Here is a 19,302-nt window from a genome sequence, read left to right on the forward strand (position 1 = left end):
AAGCCTATAGGATCTCGGACCCTGCTTTAGAAACAGAAGAGTGAAATGTATTTAAGTTTAGATCAGAGAAGTCCTTTATAATATTCTTAATTCAGGTTTAGGTGAGGCGGTATACACAACGGTAGGCTCCCCTCTTCCTGTGGGCTTGGGTTTTACCTTGAAAGGGACTGTCAGAACAGAAGTTTTGGGGAAGGGGCCAGAGCCCTGGGGACTTTCCCCAGGTGATGGTGATGGAAGAAGAGGCAAGGCAGGACAGGAAGGCTCAGGTAAGAAAGACTATGCAGGTGCAGGGGCAGGAGGAGAAGGAGCAGTTGGAGGTGAAAGAGACAAAGCCTCAATATTTCTCAATTCAGAAAATGTGTCAGTTTACCTCCTTCAGCTTACTTCCTCAATGGAGGCAATTTTCTCAGTTCTTTTAGAAATTTTAGAAATTTTGAAATTTCTAGGTCTCATTGGAAGTAATCTCCCATTTAATTTGTCTGGTTCTAAAACCAAATTTCACTGTTTTTATTTTTATTTTTATTTTTTTTGAGACAAGGTCTCACTATGTCACCCAGACTGGAGTTCAGTGGTGTGATCTCGGCTCACTGCACTCACCACTTGCTGCATGACAGCCAATAAGTCGAGGGATGAGGTGTAGGGGCAGGGAAGGTGACTTTATTCCAGAGAGCCACCAAACTGAACAGATGGTGAACTAACATCCTAAAGAACAATCTTAAATTCATACGATTTTCAGGCTTCTTGTACGTTAGGGAAGGGAGGAAGAAGGAGGCGGTTGAGGTGAAGAGGTCTGACAATGACAGACATATGGACTGCAGTGAGAGCCCAAGGGGATGGTGAAAATTCTTTGTCCTTTGTCAGGTCACACTGCTCTTATAAATCTTCAACAACCTCTCTATCTTCTCAGGAGTTAGTTTGGGGAAGGGATTATTACCATCTGTGCTTTAAAGTTAAACTGTAAGCTAAATCCCTCCCATAGATAGCTTGGCCTATGTGCAGAAATAAGAAAAAGCAGTTAGCCTGAAAGATGTCACCACAGGGTAGGAAGGGTTAGGAGCAAAATGCAGTCAGTCATGCTAGACATCCTTTTCATTGCTATATATTTAATTTACTTGAATACATAATTTTAATTTTTATACTTTATTTTTATTTATTTATTTATTTTTTGAGACAGAATCTCACTCTGTTGCCCCCCCAGGCTGGAGTGCAGTGGCGCGATCTTGGCTCAGTGCAACTTCTGCCTCCCAGGTTCAAGCAATTCTCCTGCCTCAGCCTTCTGAGTAGCTGGGATTACAGGAGCCCCCCACCATGCCTGGCTAATTTTTGTATTTTTAGTAGAGACAGGGTTTCACCTTGTTTGCCAGGCTGGTCTCGAACTCCTGACCTCAGGCTCCCAAAAGTGCTGGGATTACAGGCGTGAGCCACCATGCCCAGCCTAACCAAGATTATTAAACCATTCTAATTTGTCAAAAGAGTCACACTGATTTTTAAAAAATAACATAATGGGCCAGGTGCAGTGGCTCATGCCTGTAACCCCAGCACTTTGGGAAGCCATAGCAGGCAGATCATGAGGTCAGGAGTTCGAGACCAGCCTGATCAACATGGTGAAACCCCGTGTCTACTAAAAATACAAAAATTAGCTGGGGGTGGTGGCACACGCCTGTAATCCCAGCTACTCAGGAGGCTAAGGAAGGAGAATTTCTTGAACCCGGGAGACAGAGGTTGCAGTGAGCCGAGATTGCACCACTGCACTCTAGCTTAGGTGACAGAGTGAGACTACATCTCAAAAAAAAAAATAAATAAAAAATAAATATAATAATAATAACATAATGAACTTTTTCATGTCTTTATATGTTAAATATTACATTATTTAAGTTGTCCAAAAGCAACAAACATTCCTCTCTGCTATCAACTTAATTTCATTTATTTTATTGTACCAAACTATCAAGACAATTAATTTAATCTACAGCTAAATCTATTATTTTTTCGTGTTAGAAATTCCACAAGAAAATTTTTCCCTAATGAAACCTCACATTTCAAACATAAGTAGGCTGGGCGAGGTGGCTCACACCTGTAATTCCAGCACTTTGGGAGGCCGAGACAGGTGCATCACTTGAGGTCAGGAGTTTGAGACTAGCCTAGCAAACATGGTGAAACCCCATCTCTACTAAAAATATAAAAATTAGCTGGGCGTGGTGGCGTGTGCCTGTAATCCCACCTACTCTGCAGGCTGAGGCAGGGAAATAGCTTCAACCTGGGAGGCAGAGCTTGCAGTGAGCTGAGATCGCACCACTGCACTCTAGCCTGGGCTACAGACCGACTCTGTCTCAAAAATAAATAAATAAATAAGCCTAAGTAGTAAAAAAATATATAAAATAAAATAAAAAATAAGGCACAGGGTTTTGCTGTGTTATCCAGGCTAGAGTGCAGCGGGGCAATCATAGCTGACCAACTTGGAACTTCTGGGCTCAGGCAATCCTGCTGGCTCAGTTTGCCTTGTATTTTTTTAGAGATGAGGTCTTGCCCTGTTGCCCAGGCTGGTCTCCAACAGCTGGCCTAAAGCAATCCTTCCGCCTCAGCCTGTTGAGTTGCTGGGAGTACAGGTGCAAAACATGCAACCTAGCGTTGTAGTAAAACAATTTTCAACAAATTCTGTATTTTCTTTTCTTTTTTATTTTTTGTGTTGGGAGTCTCACTGTGTCACCAAGGCTGGAGGGCAGTGGCACAATCATAGTTCACTGCAGCCTGCCTCAGTCTTCCTAGTAGCTGAGATTACAGTCATGCATTATCACGCCTGGCCAACTTTAAAAAATTCGCTAATACTTAAAAATTTGTAGAGACAGGGGTTTCACTATGTTGCCCAGGCTGGTCTCCAACTCTTTAAGTGCTGGGTTTGCAGATATGAGCCACCATACCTGGCTTAATTTTCTTATTTTAATTTTATATAAGTGATTATTATTGTTCCTAAGATAATTGAGGCAGTGACTCCTTTAACATTTTAGAGACCTGATCTGTCTAGTCCCTTCACTGAAAAGAGTATGCAAATTTGTTTCATGAGAAAATATCCTATATTTATAAAGCAGGAAAATTCCTTCCACTAAACTAGGGCGCATTCTAAAGAAATGAATTGTGCTAAGTAACATTACTTAAGGTGAAAACAGAGGCAACGGTATCTATTAACAATGTTTATCAGTGAAGGAAATAAACTGAAAATATGAACATCATTAGATCCTTGGAGGGCCTTCATTGCTGAAAATCTGAGTAATATTGTGATACCCTTTTGAGTCCGGCAGGACATTCTCTTTCCAGGGCATGTAACAGTGGGTGAATAATTTCTTTTCATTCATTTTCATTAAGGGCTGAACGTCCTTAATGTTCTGGAGATTATTAATGTTCTGGAGATTATTAAATTTGATTTGATTATTAAATTTGAAAAGTGCTCATATTGCTCATACTGAATAAATTTGAAAAGTGCTCATATTGCTGATTCCATTGCTTATATGTGATCATATAAATCTTTTCTCTCCTTTCTGTAGTGTGGTTTAAACTTAATCCTTAAAGGACATGTATTTGAATTTTTCAGCTGGTTAGAAACCTGAATACACCAATCAAAGAAAACTGCTCCTTACATGCTACAGATTTAGTTTTCTTCCTGTACTAAGATGTCTTTTAGATATAGCAAATTTGTTAAAGCCAAGAGCCTCTATGGAATGAAGTTGGATGGGAGGGAGGACATTGAGTAGTAAGATCACTCTTGTAATAGAGATGCCACTCTTGCAGATATTGACAACCATTGGGCCCATAAAATTTTTACCAAACATTGGAAAGACAAGATCTGAACAACTTATCATTGCTGCAGTCTCAAATATCACGAAATACCATTATCTCAGGACAATAAATAGACAATAAAGAAGACTCACAGACCAGATAAGCTGTCATGTATCCCCAAACAGGGACTGGATCCTTGTCAACACGACCCAACAGAGACTGTGCCCAGAAATTCACTTCATAACCTCAAAACCAAAAACCCACACTGATGGCAAAAAATAACGATGCAAATAATGAGAGAGAAAGAGAGAGAGAGAGAGAGACCTGTCCTATAGCCATACTCAGTGGGTAAAAGCCAAAGAGCTCAATTTCTGCTCATGATACTTAATGGAACATAGGGAACATGAACCAATAGCTCAATGGGTGCAGATCTGCACCAAGTGCCTGTTGGACGCAGGATTCTACTGTCTCCAATAATATGTCTCAGATGGACTAATTTTTTTCTTTTTTTGAGACAGAGTCTTGCTCTGTTGCCCAGGCTGGGGTGCAATGGCACAATCTCAGCTCACTGTAACCTCCGCCTCCTGGGTTCAAGCGATTCTACTGCCTCAGCCTCCCGAGTAGTTGGGATTACAGACAGACACCACCACGTCTGGCAAGTTTTTTATTTTTTTTGTATTTTTAGTACAGACGGAGTTTCACCATGTTGGTCAGGCTGGTCTCGAACTCCTGAGCTCAGTTGATAAAAAGTAGGTGAGATCAGAAAATATACCCTGGAAGAGTCTGACACAATGCCCAGAAACACCATCGCTAGGCCTGTGGCTTTCTTCTGCAGTGGAATACTAGTATTCATGTAGTTCAGGGACAAAACCAATTAGATACTTCTGGGGGTTAAAAAGAGATGCATTTACAGTGCTATTTGAGAAGGGGTATTAAGGAATTTGCCAGGGTACAGACGCGTGTCAGGTGTAAACCACAGGATAAGAGAGAGCTAAGTATTTTCTGTCCATGAAGGTGATAAGCGAGGGCCTGAAGAAAGCGGGACGGGGGAGGACAGTGGCCCCAGAAATAGGAAAGGGCTGCTTGGGGGTGGGAAGGATGGGTCGGGGTGCTATCTAGAAAGTTGCCTGGTAATGGATGTAGGATGTGGGAGCGAGACATCAAACATGAAGCTGTCGCTTAAATAAAGTCTGAAGAAAGACTAGATATGTAAACGGCAGGAGACAGTAGGGAAACTGGACCCGGCTCCTCATAAAACTTCCCTCCTTCTATCTCAAGGAGGATCGCAGAGCATTTCGGCCAAGACAGGTGAGACTGCGGTTCTGATGTGCGGGCCTCGATGAATATGCGCTAGGGCGGCTGGGGGCGGGTAGAGCCTTTTCCCTACGCAAAGTAAGCCTGTTATGTCTACAACCCAACGGGGACACTGAGAGCCCCAAAGGCCCTGCTTTCTTCCCAGAGAACAGCGCCCGACTGGGTAGTTTCTACCTGGCTCTAAGAGGTGAGAACACATTCCCCACTAGCACAGAAATCCTACCAGCTCCCGTGGGGGCTGCGCTTGGAAGCAGAAGCTGTGTAAGACGTGACTGGGGGGTAGGGAAAAACACGAAGATTTTCACACAGCGTGAGAAACCAACAGACTGGAGACCATGGCACAATCGCTGCAAAAAGCAGCCCGGGTAGAAAGGGAAGAGATGAGCGGACTTCACGCTAGTTAGTTTCTGTTACAACACCAATAAGGCTGATGCTCGCTTTTTCTCCTAAAGCGGACATGAGTCATGTTATTTTCTATTCCCCAGTCTTCCACTGCAGGAATAGCATTTGGAAAACCAGCTAAAACACGAATCCATAGTTAAAAAAGAAAAGAAACTTCATTGTAAAGTCTATTTTTTAAACTACACAAAGTCAGGGGAAAGCGCGAACGCAGTCCCCCACTACCACAAATTATGCAGTCGAGTTTCCCACATTTGGGGAAATCGCAGGGGTCAGCACATCCGGAGTGCAATGGATAAGCCTCGCCCTGGGAAAACCCACCTTCGTGATCATGGTATCTCCCCTGCCAGGTAAGTATGAGATCTTATGCCGCTGCCCCGTCACAGCCTCATACGCCTCGCTCTTTACACACACGGTCACTTCGCCTGCGCACTCCCGAGACCTTGCCAGCCCTCACACACAGCTGGGATTTTCAGTTCTGATCAGCGGTCCTAAACCCGTTCCCACGGCACGGGAACTCCTTCGTGGCGAAGCAGCAAGTGGCGAAGCAGCAGCCCCTGCGCTGCCTCATCTACATAGAAGTCGCCCTATCCGTGATGTCACCGACAGTGCCTTGCCAAGTCCCTGTCTGCCTTTCTGCCACTCAACCGACCAATCCGCTGCCAGAGCCGGCAAGGGGAAGTGACGTCTGTCTCTCCCTTTTTCCCTCCCGCCCCTGCATCTGTTCTCTTCCAAAGAAGCTGATCCTTATCCTGTGTTGAGGAGCAACCTTTCGGAGACCAGATGGAGCCGGGCACCCTTCTTCAAATAATGGCTTTTAATTCTCAAACTAGAGTGTTTCAGATTACAGAAGAAACCGGTTCTCTTCGCATCCTTATCCTTGTGATGTAGCATTCCACTTGCAAATTGGAAGCTGTTTAATATCAGAGAGAAATCATATTTATGAAAGTAAAGAGGCTGCTCAGATGACTGCAAACCAGCCTTCCTTACTGGTTTTATCACTAGTAATGTTATAAAGACAGTTGTCCAGTTTTATGAATCTCGTAGGTTTTTTTTTTTTTTGATGTTGTTGTTTTTTTCCCCAAATCAGTACTGTAGAAAAATATGCTGCCCCAGAAGAGATGATTGGACACTCTCAAGCATGGTGTTGGACTTTGTCATCTCTTGCACAGCCATCTCCACACCTTAGTGCTTACCTCATGTTAGTTTTTTATATTCTGCAAAGACAAAACCAAAATCATCCAAATTTGACACAAATACCTGGGATACCTCTTATTTGAGAAGCTTAACAAATGTCTGGATCATCTTTTCTTATATATTATGCAGGAAACACTGTGAAGTAAGCAAAGTTGGAATGCCCAAGTCAATGACCATTTGAATATTTACAAGTAGATTTGAGACAGGAATACTACCGAGTGGTCACAGGATAACTAATTCTAGGCAGCAGATTTACATGACTTGAGGCTATGGGCTGTTAAGACGCTGAAAAACCAGGGTGTGGACCAAGCTGGCTAAGACTGAGTGGACCCACTGTGGTGCTGGATTTGATGGAAGTTTTACCTAGGCCCTCATTATATGCTCATTAACATACTAAATCACACACCACCCAGTGCCATGACAGTTCTGAGACCAATATTTGATGTAAAAATGGATGGCACCACAGTTCCGAGAAATCTCCACCTTTACCCAGGAATTTTTGTGAATATTCCACTCCTTGGTTAAAGAGACCCATCAAGATGAAACCCCAGAACCCATTATTCTCTCTCAGGTATGCCCGAGTTCCCCTTTCTTGAGGGTGTACTTTTTGCTTTGCAATAAATCTCTTCTTTCACTATTTGCTGACTCATCTTTGACTTTGTTCTCAAGATGGTGTCAAGAGCGTGGACACCACGGCTGGAGTCAAGATCCCACCAGTGTCCGGGGACCTCCCCCAGCCCACCAGTATCAGATTCTATTCCATTGTTCAAATCACAAAACATCGAGTGGAGAGTTCTCCTTGGAGACCATAAAGTGAAGATTCTGTGGTGTGGTGGCCAGTTAGGCCACTGGAAGCTTGGCAAAATATTGAAAATGAGGGATTAGGTGACAGGGTAGTAACTGCTGGATACTAAATACTTGATCCAGGCCCCATTCCCTGGAGATTGACAGGGAGACACATTGTCCAGGTGGTAGTGGAGAAATACTTTCTGGGTATCTGACCAGCCTTTGTGGAAAGAACTGGCACCGTCCTGCAGATGTAACTGCCTGATGGGTTCTTCCTGCCCAATGTACACACAAAATCAATTCAAGGAGACCATGGTGCTGCAGGAAACAGTTTCATTGACACAGGCCAGCCATGACATGTGGGAGACAGGGTTATTATTCAAACCAATCTCACTGAAGGGTTGGAGGTAAGGGGTTTTTCAAAGATAGTTTGTTGGGGAGGGGGCTAGGGCTTTCATGGTGCTAATTGTTGGGGATGAAATCACAGGGGCATGGAAAATGGCCCTCCTGCATGGAGTCAGCTTCGGGGTGGGGACTAAGGGACTGGTTGATTTTCAGGCCAGATGGTGCCATCCAATAGTCAGAAATGCAAAAGCCTGAAAAGACATCTCAAGAGGCCAATCTTAGCTTCTACAATAGTGATGTTCTTCACAGCAGTAATTGGGGTAGCTGCCAATCTTGTGACTTCTGGAATAATGGCTGGTAATTATTTAATGAGGCATACATCTTAGTAGAATTCAGGCCCCTTTCATCCTTCTAACTTGGTGATCTTTCATTAGTTTTACAGGGGTAATTTAGTTTTGGGGAAGGTTATCATTTAACCCAGACTTTTTGGCTGTCCTCAAGCTTTTTGTGACCAGGGACTGGTTTCATGGAAGACAATTTTTCCATGGAAGGGGGTGATGGATGGTTTCCGGATGAAACTGTTCCACCTCATGTCATCAGGCATTAGTTACAGTCTCATAAGGAGTGCACAATCTGGATCACTCACATGAGCAGTTCCCAATAGGGTCTGAGCTCTGATGAGCATCTAATGCTCATGCTGATCTGACAAGACGCGGAGCTCAGGTGGTAATGCTTGAAAGCCTGCAGCTCACCTCCTGCTGTTCGGCTGGGTTCCTAACAGGCCATGGACCAGTACCTGTCTTGTGGCCCTGGAGGTTGGGGACCCCTGATTTAAACTATAAACTCAATTTTTCCCAAAAATAGCTTGGGAGAAATTGCACAGGAATGAGCAAAGACAGCTAGCCTGTGAGGCTAGAACTAAGATGGAGTCAGCCATGTCAGCTTTCTCTGATTGTCATAATTTTGCAAAGGTAGTTTCTGAGGGACTACACTGGACACACATATTTGAGGTTGAGCCCAGAGAACTGGGCTCAACCTCAAATACAGCAGGAGGAGTTGAAGATTATAGCCAATTGGCAAGATAAGAAAGTCAGTGGATGGAAAATTACTAAGAGGAACTTGATTAGCTATCAAAGATGGTTGCGAGGACTCTTGCTAAACTAGACTCAACAGGATTCATTCCTAAAACTGGACTTGGCAGGCCAAGAAGTAACAGAGAAAAGGGCTCAGAGGAACCTACTAAGGTTTTGTCAAAGATTGGAGTCCTTGTCAACTCTACATTGAAGCTTCTGCAAATAAACAAAGACCAACCAAATGAAAAAAAGCAAAGGCTATTTATTCTGAGCTTGCTATAGCAGGGAGTCAGTCACTGTTATTTGCATTTTGGCAGAGACTTGAAGGCAGTCATAAGGGTGGGAAAGCTTTTTAAAAAGAAAGGCTTCAGGGGCCAGGCACGGTGGCTCACGCATGTAATCTCAGCACTTTGGGAGGCCCAGGTGGGTGGTCATGAGGTCAGGAGATCAAGACCATCCTGACTAACATGGTGAAACCCCATCTCTACTAAGAAATATACAAACAATTAGCCTGGCGTGGTGGCAGGCACCTGTAGTCCCAGCTACTCTGGAGGCTGAGGCAGGAGAATGGTGCAAACCTGGGAGGTGAAGCTTGCAGTGAGCCGAGATAATGCCACTGCACTCCAGCCTGGGTGACAGAGCAAGACTCTGTCTCAAACCAAAAAAAAAAAAAAAAAAAAAAAAAGAAAAGTTTCAGGTATGCTTGAATTGGAGGCTGTCAGCATGGTGAAGCTGTAGATAGATGAAGAAAATCAAAATATTTTACTCCAGAATATATTTCTTTGGCATATTTTAAGATGGCTGTCAGAGAACCAGCAAACAGAAGTAACTCTGCAAAACTGTCTTCTGTAGGGGACATTTACACCTGCAGAGAATCTGCATTAATCCAGCCTTACCTTGTCAGGATTCAGAAATAAAAATAAGCCGTAGGCCCTACAATCAACTGAACGGGCTCCCTCTTGGCTGACAGGACCATAGAGAAACCTTGAAAGCTGTTTCTGGATGTGGCAGGCTAGGAGGTTGGACATGCCACCTTAACCCCCCCACCCACCCACTAACTGCCATTATGAGGCAGGAGAACAGCAGAGGGAATTGGAAGTTGGATAAAAGGCAGAATGAGTAAAAGCAGAAACAGAAGCAAGGTGATGGGGTGGGAGAGCAAGAAGCAAGATATAAGGCTGAAGTTGAGCAGCCAAAACAAAAAGTAAGATTTAAAACAGCAAGCAAGGCTGGGCACGATGGCTCAGGCCTGTAATCCCAGCACTTTGGGAGGCCAAGGCGGGCAGATCACCTGAGGTCAGGAGTTTAAGACCAGCCTGGCCAACATGGCAAAACCCCGTCTCTACTAAAAATACAAAAAATTAGCTGGGCTTTGTGGTGCACTCCTGTACTCCCAGCTACTTGGGAGGCTGAGAGAGAAGCATCGCTTGAACTCAGGAGATGGAGGTTGCAGTGAGCCAAGATTGCACCACTGCACTCCAGACTAGGCAACAGAGCGAGACTCTGCCTCAAAGAAATAAAAAGAAAAGCAAGCAAGGACCCCATGGCCAGCGAGATCCAAACCAGTAAAGGGGCAGCTCCTCAGAGATAGGCATGTGCATTAGAGAAAAAAAGTATCGTTAACATGACTCCATATCATAATCAGCTCATTAAAACTCATGCATATGGACTGCATATCATGCGTGTACTTAAAATTATAGGATGGAGCAAATGTGCAAGCACACAAGGGCCAAAGTAAGTAAACAACCCACCTATCAATCAAAAGGCAAACACTGGCTAACGATTAGACATCTTTGTGAAGAGAAGAATAAAAAACACACATAAAAAGACCCAAAGTACACCAAACTAATACTTATCTTACATCCCAGAGGTCAGCCCACTCTCCACACTCTGAGAGTGTTACTGTGCTTAATAAACTTTTGCTTTGCTTTGCTGCTTCGTGTGTCATGTACAGTTCTTTGTCTGGGACACCAAGAGCCTGGAAATGCACGGCACCATCTTGTAAGAATTAGGATTTTTTTCCTAAGGGTTAACAAACCAAGCCTTTGGAGAGACTTGCTTCACTGCTGTTATCAACCAACAGCCTGATGCTTTCCCTCCCTTTTGTGGTTTTGACAAAACAAGCAAGCAGCATTCCCTCCTGATGAGAGACCACCGACCTAGGAATGATTCTGGCCAGACTACAGAGGATGTACAGTGAGGGTTTTCATGTCCATTGCCTCAGCTTTTCCCGTCAGACGGCCACAAACTCCACTCTCAGATGATTGCCAATGCCACCATTATATGCACATGGGCCCCATGGAGAGGCACGCAGCTCAACTGCACATCTGCACATTTTACTCTTATAAACATTTATATTGGAATATTATTTGGTACTGCTCCTGTGAAAGACACATTTGCAGAATGGACTCAAATTAGAAGCATTATATAAGCACTACAATGTAGCAATGGTGCATCCAGCTCTCTACACTATAGAAATGTCTGCAGTGTAAACATTTCCACAATGACCAAAGATATCTGTACAAGATTGGTGACTGCGGCATTCTTTGTAATCCTAAAACCATGAAACCAACATCATCTGAAAAACATTTTTTGTTTTTGAGATGGTGTCTCACTCTGATACCCAGGCTGGAGTGCAGTGGTGCAATCTCAGCTCCCTGCAGCCTCCACCTCCCAAGTTCAAACGATTCTCCTGCCTCAGCCTCCCGAGTAGCTGGGATTACAGGTGCATGCCACCATGCCTGGCTAACAAAAACATTTTGAAAAGGGTTAAATAAATCATGCATAAACTGAGGAAAAATACTGTTTTCAAAAATGAGGGAGAGGATCACTATTGTGATGAATGATTCCACTGGTCACGTTATTGATAGAGAAATCAGGAAACGCAGGCACATCCTGGAAGTAATACTGGACTCCTATTACTAAAATACAAAAAAATGGAGGCACGTAAATTACTTGTTTAAGCGTATAAGGGACTGAATTAGAATTTTATCACAGCAGAAGTGGGTTCCTAGGTCTCTGTTTCAGGATTCCTAAGTTACACAGGTGTAAACCCGGCATTTCAGGAGATACCTGGTTAAGAATCCGGTGGGGGAGGTGGGCGGCCCTTGACATGGATCAGTCCTAAATTAGTGGCTTGGGACTTCGGGAAGATAAAATCCTCCCCATTTATCTACTGATTGACAATGCGTGAATGCTTCAAAAAGTTCCAATAAGCGTCCCTGAGTGGGCTCGAACCACCAACCTTTCGGTTAACAGCCGAACGCGCTAACCGATTGCGCCACAGAGACAAGCGCTTCCGACTCTACTGGGCATATAGGAAGGGCGCACTCACTGAACTTCCTCCGTTCCGTCTATTCTCAGGGCCCGCCCGGCGGGACCACTGAGCAAGGCCTTGGAAAACCAGAGAGATTAGAGCGGTGAGTCGCGCCGGTCACGTTGGACACCTGCGCGTTAGGAGATTCTGGAGCCAGAACAGCCGAATTGTCTTCGCCCGCCCTGCCCCTCCCCTGCTTCAGAAGCTTCCAGAAACTCCCCGGTCGGCGACCCAGCCCGAGCTGCATGGGGCCCCAAGGGAAGCTGAACGCCGTGTGGCCTCCGGGGATGGTTCTTCCCCTTCTTCGCGCCGCCTTCACCCATTGAAGGAGCCTGTGCCTACCCTGCCCAGTCGCTGTGGGGGCCGCTGAGGAGCTTCCGCTGCCATCTTCAGATCTTGTGTTCCTCACAGGGGCTCCACCAGGGCAGGGATGGTGGTGAGGGTCGCTCGTGGGTCCCCTCGGGGGGAGCAGGGTCTGGTACTCACCAGGGCTCACGACTAGGACTTGTCGAATGAATTGATCGTGGCCTTTAGCTTTTAGTCCTTTGAAGAGCCCTGAGGGCGGAAATCAACAGATTTTTTTCCATGGGGAAGTTCCTTTTACAAAGCGTTGATTTCTCAGCACCCCGCAGGGCGGGCAACTGGCAGGGCCTCCGTCGCACCTTCTGCGCGGTGGAGCCGCGGGGGCCCAGCTGGGCGGTTGTCCCGCCGTCGGGCCGTAGGGCGAGAGCAGGTAAAGGGAAAAGCAAAAGCTGGGAAAGAAGACGGGGAGCGGTGGACCAGACATCCAGACCTCCTGAAAGGCTCGTGAAGAGGCACAGGCGGGATCTTCTGGAAGTGAGAATTGTTTTTGTTTGTTTGTTTATTGTAGCAGAATGGTGAAATGGAGAGAGAACCTGAAAGAGTCCCAAACTCGAGGACCTATTGCTCCCCAAGAATAATATCTTCCAGAAGAACCAGACAGAAAACTAGGCGTCTGGGAACCCTGAAATCCTTGGAGGAGTAGCATCATCATGACCCTCTCTGTTCCTTCTGGCAAAGGACTTGCCTCCATTGTTTGTTTGTTCAATTGTCTGTCTGTTAAATAAATAAAACCCTTTTCATATATCTTTAAACTTACGTTGGTTTTATTATTTTATGATTGCAAATAATGCTGCAGTCATCATTCTTGTACACTCTCAATGGCCACTGGTGTATTCCTATAGGGTGGAGGCCTGGAGAGTAGTTGTTCCAGCATAGTGTTTCCATAGCTTTTATTTCATTCCGTTTTCTTTCCTTTGTTACTTTATTAGCTATAACCGTTTTCTTATTTCAGAGGCTGCTTTAGGGTTTCTGGGATACATCTTTAATTTATCATAGTCTGCTTTCTAGTGTCATTATACCTCCCTTTCTGGCCTTTATCCTAGTGTTATGTAATTTTACTTTATGCACTATAAGCTTTGTGATTCATTATTACTTTTATTTATTACGTCAAATATTTTTTGGAAGACTTAAATTATAAGAAAATGTGTAGTACATGCTTTCTAAATGCCATTTCCAATATTCGTTTCTTTGTGTAGGTCCACATTTTTATCTGGTATCCTTTTGCTTCTGCCAGGAGGAGTCTTAAGATTTCTTGTAGTGTGGGTTGGTGAATTCTTTTAGCTTTCGTATGTTTTTCAATGTCCTTATTTCACTCACAGTTTTGAAATTTTATTTTTGCATAGAATTCTAGATTAACTTTTTTTCTCTAGGTACTTTAAAAATGTTGCCATTTATGAAGCATTGTCATTTAAAATATCACCTTTCTTTCCCATGTTTGTAAATATGGCGTAAAGCCGGTTTCTTGTGCTGGTTATACAATTTTCAGAATGTGTATTTAAATTTAAAATATTAAATTGTACTAAAAACCAAAAAATATTAATCATGAATGTCCTAGATTCATCTTAAGTTCCAACAGTGCACTGAAAATGTGCCCAACCTGAGGGTCAATCCTACCCGCTGATGTGGAATTTGCGTTTGTGAGAGCCTAGTGATTTTCCTCACATCTGAATGTCTTCATTGCAAAAGGAAACGTTTTTCTTTGCAAAAATACTTTAAAATATTCTGACTTCAATTAAGTGCATTAAAAACAAATTTCTCAGTTGCATCCCTGAAATCCATCGAAAGCCCGGGAGAGAAAATCAAGTGCTTCAGGATCAAGAGCTAAACGGGGGAGGACAAAGCGTGGCTTCTTCACCAGGAGTCAAGCCAAAGTCAACTGATTTGGTCTCCAATGGAGAGCGCAACCCGGTTCACCAGTGACGTGAGGATGTGGCCCAGAGGAGGCGGACTTTCTCTTCATGGTGCCTTCAGATAGGAAATCTAGGATTTTCTTTCTTTCCCTTTGATCTACTTCCAACTCTTCCTTTCTATTTCTTCAAGACCTTTTTCGGATCCCTGGCTGCTAAGGACCTAAGGGGCCAGTGCCCTTCCCTACCGGTCCCTCCTTCACTGGGTGTCTTCAGAGCCCAAACTCACCCGGAACATTACTGCCCGCTTCAGACAGTTAGAGGACCAAGGAGGGCGGCGGGTGTGGTGGGAACCACAGAGTCATGCGCACCTGCGCCCATGGGCTCCCAGCAAATTGAATAAATGCCCCCTGAAGCTTCTCTGCAGGTCAGAGGGAAGGGGAGGGTGGCTGCCGACCTGGCGGGAGAAACTTCAAGAAGCGTCGGGATGACCTGGCCCTGCCCCTGGGCCTTGAAGACAGGCCTGGCCAGGATGATTTTGACGGGTAGGCCCAAAGAAAAGGTTCGAGGGCTGCCTAAACCCCGACCCCAAGATTAAGGCTCTTAAATGTCTGACGGTTTTGAGAATCGTCAGTAGAATCGATCCTGCCTGTATCAGGAGACTCCTTTGCCAAAATTCAGAGACCAAGAAAGAGAAAGATTGGGCAGATCAAAATCTGTAATTAACCAAACAGGAAACATGAGTTTTCTGACAAATTGGATGTGTGCTGTGAGAAAAAGACTAGCCTCAAGGAGAACCTGGTTTTTTGGCTTGAATTTAGGGAAGAATGGAGTTGCCACCAACAACGGTGCTTTGAGATGGCAGGTGCATCAGGCTGTAGATGTGAAGGAATTAAAAATATTTTACCCCAAAATACATTTCTTTGACATATTTTAAGATGTCTGTTCAGAAAGCCAGCTGTAGAAGTAGCCCTGCAAAGTTGTCTTTTGTAGAGGTGATTTGCATCTGTAGGGAATCTGCATTGATACAGCCAAGTCTTTCCTTGCCCAGATCTAGGAAAGATTAACTGAGAGTCTGACACCTGTAAAGGTCTGAAAGAAACTTTTAGCGTTTATTCTCTCTGAGAGCTGCTACCTGTAAGGTTTCATTTACATATTAAGACCACCTTTGCTAGCCGAGCCTCATTTTCTCTCCCTCCCATGACTTATCTTGCCCACAATAATTGGATATACCTCTGACTCTGATTGCACCTGGTTTTGGCCATGCTTTGAGCCCTCATTCATTCTGTTACCTTGAGATGGTATATAAGCTTCTACATCCCATTGTGGGTAGGGGAGGGTAATCACTCTGTGACTCTCCCCATGCACATGTTAATACATTTTCTTCCTTTTCTCCAATTAATCTGCCTTTTGTGACTTGATTTTTGAGTGAAACTTCAGAGGGTTAAGAGGGAGGGTTTCCATTGGCCCCTACAGTTTTGGAGCTGTAAGCAGGATAGGAAAGCTCTGCTCTTCTGGAAGCTGCAGTGAAGAACCCAGAATCTGATCAGCTGTCATAAGTGTAAGAATTTTTTTACCAGCCAGGCTCCCGGCCTCCTTCTCTGTGTGGAATCTCATCAAGTGGACAGTAAAAATCATTGTTTCTTTCTTTTCCCTCTCCAAAATCTTGATTAATTGGAGAAAAAGATTTGTGTGACTAGTCTTGGGTGTAGTGACTCTGGTGTGCTTTTTGGTAGTTTGTGTACCAATTCCTATTGTTTAATCCCTTTCTTCCCAGAAATTGTCTGTTCCTTTGTCTTTGTCTCTATGTGTTATTCTGTCATAAAAGGGGGTACTGGTTGAGGTTCCTTCTCATCTTATTTTATGTCCTTGAGAGCTTGACTTGTGACCAAGTGGGAGTGCTTTCTCTTGGTTTCCACTATCTGGAAAGAGGCGGTAACTTTCAGGTCATACTAGGAGGCCTGTCTGAAAATGGCTGGGAACCCCAGCACCCTTTTTGTTCTGACCATGTCAAGATCTTGGGGTTTGTCTTAAGAAGTCCCATCCCTTTGAGGCTTTTGTCATCTCAACTCTTGTTTCCTGGTTCGTTCTAGGAAAGCTCAATCCCAAGATGGCCTACCTGGTATTGTAGATTCACAGGTCTGTGACTGGAAGCCCCCACAAATTTGTGGGTTACTGGAGGCAAACATCATCCTTACCCATCTGTGGTCTAGTCCTTGCATTGAACTTTTTTCTTGCAGGGGAATCTTTGGGATTGCCTCTTCTATGCCCTTCCCAGGAAGTTAACCTGGAAAATGACATCCTGGGCTTTCCACAAAGGGGCTATTTGGTTGAATTGCTATTGCAATAATTACACCATTGGAAATTCGAATTGGCAATGGCCTGAAGATGGATCCCTTAAACTAGACACCTGAATTTAAAAAAAAAGATTTTAGAGATCTCTTATTTTAACAGTTGATAGGAAGATCAAATTCAAACAAACACACATAGTAGTGTCATGGCTACTCTTAAAAACTCTCTTGACAATATTATGTGTGTTGTGTAGAGAAAAAAATTCTCTTGACTAAATTAAAGAGCAAAATTTGATCCAAAACAAAGTTAAAATTCTTCATAAGCTGAAACTGCCTGCTCCGGATCCCTTCCAGGAGTCACAGTAAAGTCTGTTCTACCTTGAAGTTCGGTACTGAACTTCTGTGATTTGCTGCCATAGCCTGGGTTCCATTTCCCGTCAGGAACCCAGTTTATTTTGGCTTGATATTTCTGTGACTTTGGACTTTTTGGAATACCCATTTATTGATCCTTTTCCCTTTCATGGGCAGCTTTTGTTTGTTTGTTTGTTTGTTTATTAAGATGGAGTCTCACTCTATCACCCAGGCTGGAGTGCAGTGGTGAGATCTTGGCTTACTGCAACCTCCGACTCCCAGGTTCAAGTGATTCTCCCACCTCAGTCTCTCAAGTAGCTGGGATTACAGTCACCCACCACCACGCCTGGCTAATTTTTGTATTTTTAATAGAGACAGGGTTTTGCCATGTTGGCCAGGCTGGTCTTGAGCTCCTGACCTCAAGTGATCCGCCTGCCTCGGCCACCCAAAGTGTTGGGATTATAGATATGAGCCACCCCTCCAGATTGTTGGCAGCTTTTGATTTCCTGTCCTTCCAGCTTCCATTTTCTGATGAGAAATCTGTTGATAATCTTATTAAAGATTTCTTGCATGTGACCAGTTGCTTTTCTCTTACCCATTTAAAGATTCTCTGTCTTTGACTTTTGAAAGTTTGATTATAATGTGTTTTGGTGTAGTTCTCTTTATCTTACTTGGAGTTTGTTAGGCTACTGTGTTTGTATTCATGTCTTTCATCAAATTTGGGAAGTTTTCAGCTATTATTTCTTCAAATATTCTCTTTTGCCCTTCTCTCCCTCTTCTTTAGAAATTCCACAATGCGAGGCTGGGAGCGGTAGCTCATGCCTGTAATCCCAGCATTTTGGGAGGCTGAGGCGTGAGGATCACCTGAGGTCAGGAGTATGAGTCCAGCCTGACCAACATGGAGAAACCCCGTCTCTACTAAAAATACAAAATTAGCCAGGCATGGTGGTGCATGCCTGCCAACCCAGCTACTTGGGAGGCTGAGGTGGGAGAATTGCTTGAAACCGGGAGGCAGAGGTTGCAGTGAGCTGAGATCGCACCATTGCATTCCAGTCTGGGCAGCAAAAATGAAGCCCCATTCCCCCTCCCACCCCCCCACCAAAACAACAACAACAAAAAAGAAATTCCACAATGCATATGTTGGTCCACTTGATGGTCACTTAGGCTCTGTGCACTTTTCTTTTTTTTTTCTTTTTTTTTTTATTAAGTATTTATTGATGATTCTTGGGTGTTTCTCGGAGAGGGGGATATGGCAGGGTCATCAGATGATAGTGGAGAGAAGGTCAGGAGATAAACACATGAACAAAGGTCTCTGGTTTTCCTAGGCAGAGGTCCCTGCGGCCTTCTGCAGTGTTTGTGTCCCTGGGTACTTGAGATTAGGGAGTGGTGATGGCTCTTAAAGTGAATGCTGCCTTCAAGCATCTGTTTAACAAGCACATCTTGCACTGCCCTTAATCCATTTAACCCTGAGTTGACACAGTACATGTTTCAGAGAGCACGGGGCTGGGGGAAAGGCCATAGATCAACAGCATCCCAAGGCAGAAGAATTTCTCCTAGACAGAACAAAATGGAGTCTCCTATGCCCACCTCTTTCTACAGAGACACAGCAACAATATGATCTCTCCTTTCTTTTTCCCACACTTCCCCACCTTCTTTTCAACAAAACCACCACCGTCCTTATGGCCCGCACCCGATGGTCGCTGTCTCTTAGGAGCTGTTGGGTACACCTCCCAGACAGGGCGGCCGGGCAGAGGCGCTCCTCACCTCCCAGACGATGGGTGGCCAGGTGGAGGCGCTCCTCACTTCCCAGACAGGGCAGCCGGGCAGAGGCCCTCCTCACTTCCCAGATGGGGCGGCCAGGCAGAGGCGCTCCTCACTTCCCAGACGGGGTGGCCGGGCAGAGGGGCTCCTCACATCCCAGACGATGGGTGGCCAGGCAGAGAGGCTCCTCACTTCCTAGACGGGGTGGCGGCGGGGCAGAGGCTGCAATCTTAGCACTTTAGGAGGCCAAGGCAGGCGGTTGGGAGGTGGAGGTTGTAGCGAGCCGAAATTACGCCACTGCACTCCAGCCTGAGCAACATTGAGCACTGAGTGAGCGAGACTCCGTCTGCAATCTCAGCACCTCGGGAGGGCGAGGCTGGCAGATCACTCGAGGCCAGGAGCTGGAGACCAGCCCGGTCAACAGGGTGAAACCCCGTCTCCACCAAAAACACAAAAACCAGTCAGGTGTGGCGGCGTGCGCCTGCAATCCC

General features: G+C 44.9%; 1 long non-coding RNA gene and 2 other non-coding genes across 3 annotated transcripts; 1 reads left to right on the top strand and 2 right to left on the bottom strand.

The window, feature by feature from the left end:
* Positions 1-5,674: 5,674 nt before the first annotated feature.
* Positions 5,675-5,839, bottom strand: LOC129022638 (U1 spliceosomal RNA). The gene has a single exon (XR_008496501.1). It is a non-coding gene; the product is annotated as a U1 spliceosomal RNA (small nuclear RNA).
* A 6,259-nt stretch (positions 5,840-12,098) lies between these two features.
* Positions 12,099-12,172, bottom strand: TRNAN-GUU (transfer RNA asparagine (anticodon GUU)). Its single transcript has one exon. It is a non-coding gene; the product is annotated as a tRNA-Asn (tRNA).
* Positions 12,173-12,264: 92 nt separating this feature from the next.
* Positions 12,265-13,317, top strand: LOC129006485 (uncharacterized). Its single transcript, XR_008492010.2, has 2 exons — positions 12,265-12,634; positions 13,070-13,317. It is a non-coding gene; the product is annotated as an uncharacterized LOC129006485 (long non-coding RNA).
* Positions 13,318-19,302: the final 5,985 nt, after the last annotated feature.

The sequence above is a fragment of the Pongo pygmaeus genome, chromosome 1, assembly GCF_028885625.2.
Source record: "Pongo pygmaeus isolate AG05252 chromosome 1, NHGRI_mPonPyg2-v2.0_pri, whole genome shotgun sequence".
NCBI classification, from domain to species: domain Eukaryota; kingdom Metazoa; phylum Chordata; class Mammalia; order Primates; family Hominidae; genus Pongo; species Pongo pygmaeus.